Consider the following 12,732-nt stretch of genomic DNA (forward strand, 5'->3'; position numbering starts at 1 on the left):
TCTTTACATCTCAGCTGCTAAAACTATTTATTCTTTATTTAATATAGCCTATAAACAAAAAGTCTACATAACTACTAAACAATAATATGATGAGCATATACATGCCCATTCCGTTTAAGAAATAATTATCAATATAATTGAATTGGCTTCTGCAAATGCCTCCCTTCTTTTGGTCCTAGAGGTAACTGCTATTCTAAATTTACCCTGTGTGTGTGTGTGTGTGTGTGTGTCCCTAATTAATAATATTGTTTATATTAATGCAGCACTTGTCACAACCTTTTTTTATGCCCATAGACACCCCTTGGTGTGGTTTCCAAGCCCCTGTACTTACTGTCATAGCATTTATCACATTTACTTTCTGTCAATAACTTAGACTATGATCTCTCTGTACATTTTATTTCTTTATTCCCAGAACTTAATCAGTGTCTAGAACATAGTAGGTATTCCATAAATATTAGTTAAATGAATCAGTAAAAGAAGAAATTGGGGGCACAACCTCCTTGTAGATTGAGTTCCTGTATTTTTATATTAAAACATTTAAGTAGATTAGGACATTTTGAACAGAGATTTTCAATCACAAGGATTGAAACAAAAAGTACGTCCTAGTTAAATTTCTCTTAAATAATCCCAGTTCTGCCACTAATTGACTGCCACCTTGGGCCATTTACTTAACCTCTTGGTCCTCTGTTACCAAATCTATAAAATGAGGTTGGACTAAATGATCTCTGAGGTCCTTTCCCAGCTGTGAAATTCTATGATTGTTATCAATGATTGCATAAATAAAAAATTCAATTAACAGGAACATCTTAATCCCTAAGCATTATCATTTTATCATTAAATTGAGATTTCACTGTTTCAAAGAGCAATTATTTTATACACATGGTAGAAAAAAATGTGTTCACATGGCTTTCTTTCTAGTCACAATTCAACTTCCTCAGCAAAGTCATTTTTACATAATGTGAATACATTCTTTATAGTCAGCTATGGGGACTTCTCTTCCTTTGAATGGGCACCACTGAGAGGTCTCTTCTTTATTTAATCAATGAATTCATTACCTGGCTCAGAATAGATGTGTCACTTTTCTTACCCAGTCTAATAAGATATGCTAGGCTCTCTCCAAAAGTCTAATGAGACACTCTAGACTCTCCCTAGTAGGTGACCAGCATGGGAGAATTTCTTAGACCTTGGGCTACTGACCTCAGCCTTCGTGCGCTCTTGGGTGTTCCAAGCCCGTTTTCTTCAGCTAACTCATGTTTTTATTTCTTTATTCTCTGATCTTTGCTATGCCTCCTCCCTATTGCTACTCCATTTTCCTTCCTGTGCCTAAATTCCATGGAGAGATTTCTGGGTATGTCCTCTGCCTAACTGGCCCACATAGGACTTCCCTCTATGAACCTTTCCTTTATGGGAAACTTTACCTCATTATGTTACTGCTACAAGGTAAGAATCTGGGCACATATATAATGTAACACAGAATAAAGAAAATAATTTAAATATTAAAAATAAGCATGGTCATTCTAAAGTTTTAGTAGTTTTGTGGCATAAATTACATACAATAAACTTTACATTTGTAAAATGTACATTTTGATAAGCTTTGACATATGTATACAATTGTGAATCCATCAACATGATCAAGATAATGAACGTATCTTTCATTTCCTAAAGTAATCTCATGACCTATTTTCTACTCTTCCTCATCCTCCCCATCTAAGCTCCACAGTCCCCATCTGCTTTCTGATATTACAGATGATCTTGCATTTTCTAGAATTTTATATAAATTGAATCATAGAATTTGCATGCTTTTTATCTAGCCTCTTTCAATCTGCACAACTGTTTTGAGATTCATCTACTTTGTTGCATGTATCAGTAAGTAGTTCATTCCTGTTTATTGCTGAGTAGTGTTCTATTGTATGGACTTACACAATTTGTTTATCTATTCATCCATTGATGGACATTTGGGTTGTTTCCAGTTTTTGGTTATTATAAGTAAAATTGCTATGAACATTTGTGTTCAAGTCTTTTTACAGACATATACTCTTCTTTCTCTATGGTAAATACTAGGAGTGGTATGGCTGGAAAACATGGTAATTATTTTAAGAAACTGTCAAACTATTTTCCAAAGTAGTTTTACTATCTTACCAACAGCAGCATTTAAGAATTCCAGTTCCTCCACATCTTCCTAATGTGGTTAGTCAGTCCTTTTTATTACAGCTATTCTAATAGATGTATAATGGTACCTCACTATGTGCTTATTACCCAGAATATATAAAGAACATTAACACATCAGTAATAGAAAAACAAATAACTTAGTAAAAAATGAGAAAAATGTTTAGACACTTTGCCAAAGAATATGTACTGACGGAAGATAAAAACACAAGATGATTTACAGCATCATTAGGGAAATGCAAATATTGTAGACATTTTGATTCACAGAAGAATCAATTAATTACCTTTTACAAAACTTCCCACTATTTTCCTATCTAGTTATACATAGTTAATATCATATTATATATTCAATTTAACTCTGTTTTTGCCCTAATGGAGTGTGGAAGAATTTAGTACATAAATATTTATGTCTCAGATTATGTCACTGTTATGGATTAGCAAAAATGAAATATGTATACCAATACATATTTTCAAATTCCTTCCAATACTTATTGTATGTATACAATTCACATCAATAGATAAGACTTCCTTTCTTCACAAACGTGTAAATGTATTAACTTCTAAAAATCTTTGCAATCTATTTGTTGAAAAAAATGATTTTAATTTTACTTAAAATGTCTTTTATTACTCTTGACAATCAGCTTTTTAAATACATTTATTACATGAAATTCCTTTTTCATGTATTATCTCTCATATCTTTACTCATTTATGTTTTGTTTTTTTCTTTGATTGCTTGCAAAAACTCTGTGTTAAAGTCATTAAACCTTATTTCATTGCAAATATTTCTCCAGTTATCTTTTAATAACGTTTGTGATACTATTAATATTCAGTTTTAAATTTTCATGTTGCTCATATATTAATTATATCCTTCATGGTTTCTTTCAATGCTTTTAAACTTAGAAAGTTTTAATCGTGTTTTTAGTTTTTTTATGGCTTGATATTTTATACCTAAATATTTAATTAATTATAATATACTTTGCCATATGGTACAAAGAAAGGATCTTAGTTCATATTTTTCTATTAGCTGACCATTTTGTTCAAGGTCGTTGGTTGATTAATCAATTCTTCCCTCATTGTTTTCCATATTTTCTTTACCACATATTCCCTTTTATAGGCTTATTTCTATTTTGGGACAATTTATTCTATCTACTTGACCTGTCTATTTTATGGACACTAAACATTGAATTATAATACCTTTTAGTAATGTTTTAATCTCTCAGACACATCTTCTGCCATTATTCTAAAATTAGAAAAAATTGTTTAATCTCTAGTAGACATTTTGATTCACAGAAGAATCAATTAATTACCTTTTACAAAACTTCCCACTATTTTTTGTGTCTGTTCACAAACTTTAGAATTATTTTTGTTCTAATTAAGATAGGATCTGTTTAAAGTTTTTATTTAAATTCTATTACAACTTAGAGTAGTTTAGTAAGAATTTTACATTATATATTTTGTATTTTTATCCAGGAATAATGGATGAATTTTAATTTATTCAAATATTCTTTTATGGTTTTTGAAAAATTCATAGTTTATTTCTTATAGATCCCATATATATCTTACTCACTATCTTACTAATTGCCTAATATTTGAATACTAGTATGTACGTATGTGTATGTATATAAATGTAGTGTATGTGTATGCATATGTGTGTGTGTATTTAATTATACTTCCAATTATTTAATACTGATATACAGAAAAGCTATGTCATTTCATATGTTTATTTTGTTTGCAGCCACCTTATTAAATTTTCTTGTTATTTTTAGTAGTATTTCTATTGATTCTTCTGAATTTCCTAGCTATACAAACATATTCAGAAAAGCGATACTTTTATTTCTTCATATTTAGACTTTTACTCCTTAAGTTCTATTTCTGATTAATTGTATTGGTTAAAACTTCCAAAAGCATTTTAAATTATAACAGTTTTATCAGAAATTCTTGGGTTTTTTCCCCTGATTTTATTAGTGTTTAATATTTACTGTGAAGTTAGTCATGTTTTAGATTCCCCTTTTTTATTTTACATTTTAAAGCCAGTAGTAAGGTTTACTCAAAACTACCTTAATTATCACAATTCTTTCTCACTTGATCAGATAGTGATTCTCTAAATATTATGTGAGGGTAATAAAAAAGAATTATAGAATTTCAAAATGTTAACTATGTTGCTCAAATTATCATTACCTTCCTTTGTTATTTCTAATTAAATCTAAAAAATGATCAGAGAAATCAACTAATGGATATATTCAACTAACAAAAATTGATTTATTTCCTCTTCGTTATGCAGAGTTATGGGCACCTACTCTGCCCTACAACCTTTATAATGATTGGGAATGATAAGAAACATGTTCTCTATACCTTTAAGTATGTCACTTTTGGTGAGTTACTTCGCCTCTCTGTATCAGCTGGTCATTTAATATTACATATATTTTTATTTAAAGTGTGGGGGATGTTTAGCTAGCAGTCGATACATTTGTGAATTTGAACAAGTTGCTTCACTTTTTCTAGTTTTCTCACCTTACTTATTCATAAATGGTTTAAGATGGATTGTTTCCACTATCTTTTTCACTCAAACCTTCAGTTACTTTATGACAATAGCACTTTGTAAAAAATAAGGCATATATATGTGAAAATATATGTAATAAAAAACTCAGGAGTCAAAACAGTATAGTGGAAATATAAGATATTTGGCTCCGACTATTAGAAACCAAAATTCTGGTGTTACCTTTTACTGTCTGTATGACATTATATTTATTATTTAAATTCCATGAGCTTGAGTTTTATTGGTTTAAGTGGGAAATATTAGTTCATACCTGTTATGGTTGTGAGGAGGACTGGGTAACAAAAGGCCTTATACAATGTAGGGCTATATCTGTTAGTGTCCCAATAGTAACAGATGGCACACTTAAAACAGGTGAATTCTAGAATGATTGATTTATTATCCTAAGTATAATAATATATAGTAATTATAAAGGTGTGGGTGTATAACAACCACAAAGGATATTTCAATAATCTAGGGCTTAGTAGCAGCTAAATTATTATCACTCTTAGTCCCAGGGGGAATTGGGGAGGAAGCAGTTTTGAGGCTGGAGGAATATAGTCATGTACAATCTTGGCTTTGAGGGAAGCAATGAACATCGATGGAGAGAAACAGTTAGCCTAAGACAGACAGAAAGAAACCTCATTCAGAATGGTATAGGTGGGTTAACTGACTAATTTAATTAAATCTGGGTTCTAGATTTTTGACTCTAATAGGAATTATGTTGTCCAGGTATCTTCATATAGATGTATCCACAGAAAGCTCTTCATATTGGAATTTAAAGAAGGTAGCAAATGTATTTGTTTAGAGTAACTGAGTCCATACACTATAGCAGTATTATATGCAATTTATGGTATAGTCATGTAAGATCTAAAACACGCATAAGGGGGGCCAGCCTGTGGCTCACTCTGGAGAGTGCGGTGCTGATAACACCAAGACCATGGGTTCAGATCCCATATAGGGATGGCTGGTTTGCTCACTGGGTGAGTATGGTGCTGACCACACCAAGTCAAGGGTTAAGATCCCCTTACCGGTCATCTTTAAAATAAATATATAAATAAATAAATAAAAATAGAACACGCATAACATATATTCTGATATCACTTTCCAGATTCACCTCACCTAAGACTTGTAATGTTGTTTCATCAATGTGATATGCTTCAATCTGGGTTCTGATCTTTCTGTCTCAAGTTTACTCTGCCCAAATCTGCCTGAGCCAGCTTCAGGTTCCTTAATACAGGACTCTAGTGTTTTCCTGTCCACCCCCACCCATATGTAATCTTTAGGTACTGGATCTTTATGTATTGATTTTGGCAAATCTGTGCTTCACTTCCATATTTTCTGGAAACTGTTGTCTGACAGAATATTCCAGCTACTCTCTGCCCTTCTATTCTAAGAGCTGTGTGTTTATGGGCAGCTGCATTCTCTTTGCAGTATTAGCATTCTTTTTAAACTTTGGTGATGGAATAAGGGTTTTCAGCACCTTGTGTTTAGAAGAGTCACTTCCTGCTTGGAGTCAGAACTAGATCTGCTATTGCAGGGAAACATGGATGCCATAATGTTTCCTTGGACACCAGGAGCTCAGGGCACTGTTCTTTAATTTGCATGTCTTACCTGTCAGAGAACTAACAGAACTGGATGGTACAATGAAAAGGGTGCTGGGAAAGAAATTTGAATCCTAGGCTATAGTAGGTTTGTTCATTTTCTAGCCATGTCGTTTAGAAAAATTAACTTTTTGATCCTCAGCTTTCTTTTTTCCAATTTGGAGAAATGAAATAATAATACACTATTCTGCCTAACTTACATGATTGTTTTGAGGCTCAAATGAGATAATGTATGTGCTGTGATTTGCAAAGTATAAAGTGGAAGGGATTATTACTATCTGGAAAAATGCATATTCTTGAGCCTTTGGAAACAGCACAGTGTGTTATATAAATTAGTATTGACTTTGTGTTATTTTCCCACCTGACTAGCCAAATGAAAAAGACATTTATTTCTCATGGAAATCCCAATGGATATTAACCAATCTTTCTTCAGTATATTTAATATCATGCTAAGAATTAATAGGCAACATTTAGAGTAATCAAAGATACAAGACTGCAAAAATCAAATCATCATAATGTTCATTTCACACTGATAAATTTTCAAAGAGTAGAGTATCCCTTTGCTATTCATGACTGACTTGAACAGTTTTCAAGCCTCCATATAATTTTTCCTTGAGCTATAAACTTCAAAAATTATTATATTAACTTGAAGAAGGAAATTGTATTACCTTCATTAATGTCAATGACTATTCTTAATATTTTAATGCTGGAATTACTCTATACTGTTCAAATGAATCAGCCTACCGCATGGTTGTTTGGATCTTTAAATGTTTATGTGAGTTAAAATTTTATTAGAGAATGTTATTTTTCTTATATTTCTTCTTTTATAAACCAAATTGTAGTAATTTCATTATTATTGCTTAATATCATATCTTTATTAGTAGTAATTAGATTTTGTACTATTTCTCAATGTATAGCAAAGATGATTTTAAAAAGAAAATAAGGTTATTAAGTCAATACTTCAAAACACTAAGATTTATTCCACTGTTTTAGAACTTTAAAGTAATTACCTCACTTAATTTTCTCTATTTCAATTGTAACTCTTATATATATTTATGAACATTTGAGCATTTTCTCACAATATTCACATATTTGTTGTTTTATTGTTATCATATGCTATTTTGAAGTATTAATCATGCAATGAGTGTTTGTTATGTGTCTGGCAGTAGATAACAGGTGCTGTGGGAAGTAAAAAATATGATTTCTCTCATGGGAGTTGCCTTTCAATAGAGAGAGCAGATATAAGCACATATTCCAATAATTAAATGGGGCATATGGTTGTCAGTTTGGTAATAATAACACTGTCATATAGGATCAGAAGTGGCTGGGGTAGAAAGAGAGAGAGAGCTGCTTTATGTGGGATGGCTAGTGAAGGTCTTTTTTCAGGAGCTAACATTTGAGCTGAGACATGAATTATTACAAAGGATTAGACTTTTGGAAAACTAGGGCAAGGAATATGTAGAATTTAAGTAGAATATAAAAAGGCCCTGATGAGAGAATGAGCTTGGCAAAGAAAGTCTGTTTGGTTGGAGTGTGGTGAATGGTTAGATGGCAGAGACTAAATCAAGCAGTATATTGTATGCTAAAGTACAGTGAGTTTAGATTTTATTCTGTTTGCAATGAAAAACCATTGGAAAAATTTAATCAGTGGAGTGACATGATTTAGTTTACATTTTTGCAAGTTTGTCCTGACTAGCATGTGGAAAATGAGCCATGTGAATACCAATGATGGAAACTAGGAAACAGATTAGGAGGCTCTTATAACATTTCAGGTGAGAGAAGATGGTAGAGATCAAGGTGACCAGTGTTCAATGGACACGGTCAGATTTAAGATATATGTGGGAAGTATAGCCACTAGATCTTTCAGGCGGAAATGTGGGAGGTGACAAAACAGATGAATCAATTTTGACTTTCAGATTCATGGTGTGATCATCTAGTTATCATTGACCATGCGAAAGAGAACATTTAAAAGGAGAAGCAGTGTAGTGGTGGGGCAGATATGGGACTGGAGTTGAATCAAGATTTCTGTTTTGATCTTGTTAATTTTGAGATGCCTGTTGAACACCCAAATAGAGATTCTAAGTAGTAGTGTAGTGGTGGGGCAGATATGGGACTGGAGTTGAATCAAGATTTCTGTTTTGATCTTGTTCATTTTGAGATGCCTGTTGAACACCCAAATAGAGATTCTAAGTAGTCATTTTGGTATGTTATTCTAGAATATGGGGTAAAGTCTTTTGGAAAAGACTATTTAATTGTGTCAATATATCATTAGAAAGATTGTTAACAGTTTTGAGCAACTGTTATATATTATGATCTTTAGGCTTGATAATTTAAAAAATCCTTACAGTAAACTGAAGTGCTCATTATTAAAAAATAATTCTCGAAATTTTAAATTAAGAGAAGGCTGTCTCAGACATGGTGATAAAGCTTGAAAATTTAACTTTAGGTATGTCAGACTGCAAACTTCATGCTCTTTTTAGTAAAACCAGTGATTTCTGGAAATTATTGTTATTTTTACATGCATTCCTACTACCTATTTAACATGAGCTTAAAATACTAAATAAAGTCACTGGGGTTTTTTGGCGTGATGGATCTACTACCTTATGATAAGGCTACTCTTGCTACCTTATCCACAAATGAACTGACAGAACATTTTGAAGTTTCCTTGCACTTTCTACAGATTAGCATTTTTATTTATTGATTGATTGATTATGTGACAAGTATTGATGGTACATATTTAGGGGGTACAGAGTTATATTTCAATACATGTATATAATATGTGATGATCAAATCATGGTTATTAGCATTTCTATCATTACAAAAATTTATCATTTCTTTGAGTTCATCTCCTAGCCGACTGAGAACATATAACACACTATTGTTATTACAGATAACTTGCACTTCTCTAGGTCACTAGAACTTATTTTTCTTATCTTGCTGTGATTTTGTATCCTTTAACCAACCTCTCACATTTCAATACCAATAATATAACATGGTAAATGTTATGCCTTTTGAGAAATATAATTCATCAAAAATAGAGCTAATTTATGAACATTGAAGTTTAAGTGTGAATTTCGTAACATGACATTAAAAGTGACCTTAGAAGGCAAATTCCTACTTGTTTAGGAATTTGTTCTGTGGCATTTTTAACACATAAGAGAAAACTGAGAAGTAGGTAAAAATGAGGAAGTTAGAAACATATTTTGTAAGATATTATTCAATTTTTGAGTTTATTTACTTAACCATTGGATAGAAAACTTTATTAGAATGGGTTTCATCACAGCCAGATCACAACTTTAATTAACTTATGATGCATTTAATATCTATCTTTATTACTAATCTTGGAGCTTCACTATTTTGTTTTGTTTTGTGTGTGTTTTTCTCATCACAGAATTTCCTGCACTTGCAAAATTCTTAGAATATTGTAGGTGCTCATTAAGCACTTGCTACATTAGTAAAGAAAATAATAAGCTGTGTGTTTTTTCTTTCTGCCTTCTATTCAGTGTTCCATCTTTCATATGCTATCCTTCAAATACTCAATGAATGCCTTGTGTGAGTGGCTGTAATGGTTTAAACGGTGGCTCCCAAAATATATGTCCACTTCCTAATCCTGTGAACCTGTGAATGTGATCTGATTTGGAAAAACGGTCTTCACAGATGTAATTAAGGGTCAAGATAAGATAATTCTGGATTATCTAATGACACACAGAGCAGAGAAACAAAAGCCAGTGACAAGTGTCCTTATAAGAGATGCACAGAGGAAAGACAAAGAGAAAAGAGAAGAAAGCCATGTGAAGACAGAGACAAAGATTTTAGTTATGCAGCAATAAGCCAAAGAATTTGTGGAGGCACCAGAAGCTGACATAAGCAAGGAAGGATTAATACCTTAGAATCTTCTGGAGGTGAGTGGCAACTTGATTTTGGACTTCTGGCCTCCAGAACTGTAAGGGAATAAATTTCTGATGTTTTAAGTTACCCAGTTTGTGATGTTTGTTATAGCAGTCTCAGAAAATGGTACAATACAGTAATAAGGCAGCAAATTCAAGGTTGGAAGAGTTTGGGTTCTAACCATCGCTTCATTTTTATTGGTTCTGTGACCTTGAACAAGTGACAGAGCCCAGGCAACATAGGTTTCCTTATCTCTAGGAGAAGGGTAGCAATGCTTGTCATTCCCAAGTATCAGTGAAATAACAGATATACACAGTACAAAATTGTACAAACAGAAGTTTATACAAATAGAAGTTCTCTTTATAATTTCCTCTCAAAGCTAAATCTCTTTGGGAACTTCAGCTTTTCCTCATATAGCGTAGCTTCCAAATCCTTCATCAAAATAGTGATCTTATTGAAGGATAATCTTGACTGTTCTCAGTACAGAAGGTTTTAGTCATCAGAATATGTAAGTCATTTTAAGTTGAGAGAAGAAGGAGGAGGAGGAGGAGAGAAGAAGGGAGGGAGAAAATTACGAGAGAAAGAAGCCTGAAATTTATGCCAATGTCATAAAAGGCTATCAGAAAATAAGCACAAATTTTACTATTATTCATAGGGTAGCAGTTGCAAAAAAAGTGTGAGCAAAAAAAAACACTAATCAATAGGAGAAATAGAGAAATAAATTGGGTAAAATTTATACAATAAAATATTATTCAGGGCTAAAACAACTTAGATCTGTATGTATCAAAGTGACTAAATTTTAAAACTGTGGCATTTAATAAAAGTAACAATTTGCAGAATTATGCAAAATATATGGTGTCATTTATGTAAAGTGTATAAACACAGGAAACATTATTTTTGAATACATGCATGTATATTGCAAGAATTAAAACATGGACAGGTCTAATGCACACAAACTTCTAGATAGGGAGAGAGATAAGAGAATGAGATCAGCAAATGTTACACATAGGCTTGAAATGTAGCTGTATCTTTAATTAAAAAGAAAATTAAAGACTGAAAGGAATGAAGGAAGGAAGTGAGCGGGGGAGAGAGGGAGAAAGGAAAAAAGTAAAGAAGGAATGATACCTGAAGCAAACATAGCAAACTGATAATTGTTAAATGCAGGTAGAGAGTTCTGGGATACTTTTATTTTATTTTTTGTAGCTTTTCACACTATTGAAAGATTTCATGATAAATTTAACAGAGTAGAATTAGAATATATGCTGTTTAGGGTTAAATCTTTTTACTAAAATGCTGTGTATTATATTATTACATAAAAGGACAAATCAGTATTAAAAATACCCTTAAGATGGCTCAAGGTCCATAAATAATTTGTCTTTAGTCTTAGTCTTTAGACATATATCTTATTTTCAACTCTTCTTAGTAAATGGAATTTCTTTTGTGTTTTTCCTGCTGCCTAACAGGGATAGTCTTTGAAGTCTAAACATGTTATTTATTACCATGTTTTAAAGAAGATTGGTTCAAAAGGGAGAAGACAGATCTGCTGGTTTATACTTTTCATTAATCTGGTAAATGATACTCTTTATTCACCAAATAGAAGGGTCTTGGGGTTTGGTTGGACAAGAGGCAAGTAGATATAATGTGATAGTTCAAGCAATAGTATTTTTTAGATACCATAAGTTTTGAGATCAAACATATTCATATTCAAATATAATTATTTAAATTTGTTCCAGGGCCGGCCCGGTGGCGCACTGCTACAGTGCAGATCAAACATATTCATATTCAAATATAATTATTTAAATTTGTTCCAGGGCCGGCCCGGTGGCACACTGCTACAGTGCACCGCTTGGGAAGCGCGGCTGCGCTCCTGCTGAGGGTTCGGATCCCACATATGGACCGGCTGCTCACTGGCTGAGCAAGGTGCGGGAGCAACACCGAGGGTTGCGATCCTGTTGCCGGTCCCGGTCCGGTATGGGCGCAACACTGAGGGTTGCGATCCGTTGCCGGTCACGAAAAAAGACAAAAAAAATAAAAAATAAAAATAAATTTGTTCCAAAGTCCATATACATGACATTTATAATTGTCTTATAATTATGAAGCACATTCCTCTTGCTATGATACTCTTTACTGTGGTTATGTGGCTGCAGTTACATCATGAGTTTTAATGGTGCTACTTAAAATTCCTACTTCATTTTCTCTGACTCTATTACTCTAACTTGGTTTCTTTCCTTAAATGAATTATGCCCTGGGTCAACATACTTCTACATGTAAGAAATTACTTTTTTTAGGAATGTTTTAAAGTGATCCCAAATAGTTTGGAGGCAACATAATACCTATTTAAAGTTTTATAAAATCTGTTTACCAAAAACAATGATTTAAAAGTAGTTCAACTTGGTTGCAGCTGTCCCTGCCAATGGAACAGAGCACCCTTCCTTAGCAAGGAGTTATCATATGTCCTGTTTAGGTTAACTTGCATATATTCTACTAGGGGTATACATACTGCCTCTGTGGGGAGGCAGTGAGGAAAAAAGGAGGCTATAT

The sequence above is a fragment of the Galeopterus variegatus genome, unplaced genomic scaffold, assembly GCF_000696425.1.
Source record: "Galeopterus variegatus unplaced genomic scaffold, G_variegatus-3.0.2 Scaffold3129, whole genome shotgun sequence".
In the NCBI taxonomy this organism is placed as follows: Eukaryota; Metazoa; Chordata; class Mammalia; order Dermoptera; family Cynocephalidae; genus Galeopterus; species Galeopterus variegatus.